Source organism: Mastomys coucha, unplaced genomic scaffold (assembly GCF_008632895.1).
Source record: "Mastomys coucha isolate ucsf_1 unplaced genomic scaffold, UCSF_Mcou_1 pScaffold19, whole genome shotgun sequence".
In the NCBI taxonomy this organism is placed as follows: Eukaryota; Metazoa; Chordata; class Mammalia; order Rodentia; family Muridae; genus Mastomys; species Mastomys coucha.
This window is the reverse complement of record NW_022196901.1, coordinates 6453571-6455397: the sequence shown is the minus strand read 5'-3', so window position 1 is coordinate 6455397 and position 1827 is coordinate 6453571. Positions and strand designations below refer to the sequence as shown.

Sequence of the window (1827 nt, the reverse complement as noted above, 5' to 3'; positions counted from 1 at the left end):
CCTCAAGCTGCTCTACTTCTCTTTCTCTCTCATCTGACCACCTCATACTTACACGTTGTGGTGGTCCCTAGGTTGCATCCTCAGTCCAGGCTTCCTGGCGTGGTGGCAAGCAGATGTGGTGTCTATAATCCACCTATGCTATGCACTGGAGGGTCTGTGAGTGGCATGGTGGCCCACCCGACTCTGTCTGACTCTGTCTGTCTGTCTCCCTTACTTCTGTACATAGTGGTAGTCAGGGCTCTGTATGTCTATGGCTCACATGTGCCACTGGGTAGAAAGCAGGTCTGTGGGCATCTTCCCCTGTCAGTGACATAGCAAAACGCAGGTCTCTGTTTTCCTCCTCTCTCGCTGCGCTGCCTGGATTTTGACTGATTTTGATGAATCCTAGGCATAGACCAGATCTGGCCACCAATCCAGGTTTCAAGCTAGGCTAAACAAAGGACTGCCATCTGCTCTGCCCCTGACTAATACAAGAACACCACCACTGACAAGGTATCTTTGCCCATTACGGGGCAACTGGGGGTGAGGGAGCGGCAGGCAGGAGATGATTATGGCACTAAAAGAGTGTTAATGGTCAAACTATGATTTTATTCATCATCATCACCTGCTAAAGTGGATTTCAAATTTTCAGTGTATGGTTCTTTCTAATACTAAATAAAAGCAGCATATAAAACCAAAATCATGAAACGTCTTTGTAAAACAAGACAAATGACATGTCCTAAATGTAAATGGAAAAGAAAACAGGATTATTCACTATTTTTCCTATCTTCGTGGGTCCATTAAAAATATAATAGATGAATTAATATCCCATTTGTTCACCAATATTCAAGATATTTCAACAAAAGTTTGGGGAAAAAATACCATGAGGTTGAGAAAGTCTCAGCTAAGGCAGAAGAAACATGTATCAGAATGCATGTAATAAAGACACCTGCCAACAGGGGGAGGGGCGTTATGACCAGGGAATTCTTTGCTGTGCAAAGATAGATGAATTTGAACCTACACAAAGGTAACCCTATTGGGCTCTCCATAGTGCTTATCAGTGAGGTATAAAATTTTATTAAATATACCTTGTTTCCCAAGATAATGTACTCATATACTAGGAATTGTTAATGTAAGAAACAAGCATTTTCTGTTATTAAGGAAAAGATACTGATGGGTTACGTGTAAAACCTCAAGTCTTTACATGGTGGTACATGCTTGGTTTCTTACACTGGATAGCACGTCCTATGTGCACTTTATTTTTATTAAGCCTTAACCTGAGTATACTATATCACCTAGATGAGTGGAAAAGCTGGAAGGGCATTTATCAATCAAGGGGATATGTATCTGCATCACATGCCCAAATGATTCTTCCTCTTCTGAGTGCTATGGATTCCCACAAAAATCCTACATGAATTACAAAGCAAAACTTACCTTTTAACACATCTTTTCCACCTACCCAAAGCTCATTATTCACTCACTCTTACATTCCTTAACTAGAAAAGAATCTCAAAGTATGGGGGCGAGTATTTGAGATGAAATACAAATAACAAGGTAAATAAACAAGAAATCCACAAAAAGATGAGCCTTAAAAAGTGAATCACCACCCTCATGAGACTCGGTACTTCCTAATGAAGTCAAATGGTATTTAAATTATTATTGGAAAAATATGTTTTTCATATGATCCAGAGGTTGGAGAAAGCAGCACTGGATCTTCCTTCTCTTTGCATGTATACTAGTTTAGCAACAGTTTGCAGACCAATACCTTTTGTGAGAAACTGAGAAATTAATTGAAAGGTTTCCACATCCCATATATAAAAACACATTCAGCAATGACAGTATTTACAT

General features: G+C 39.8%; 1 non-coding gene across 1 annotated transcript; it reads right to left on the bottom strand.

Annotated features, from left to right (window-relative positions):
* Positions 1-375: 375 nt before the first annotated feature.
* On the bottom strand, positions 376-515 carry LOC116097666. Its single transcript, XR_004121508.1, has one exon. It is a non-coding gene; the product is annotated as a small nucleolar RNA SNORA48 (small nucleolar RNA).
* Positions 516-1827: the final 1312 nt, after the last annotated feature.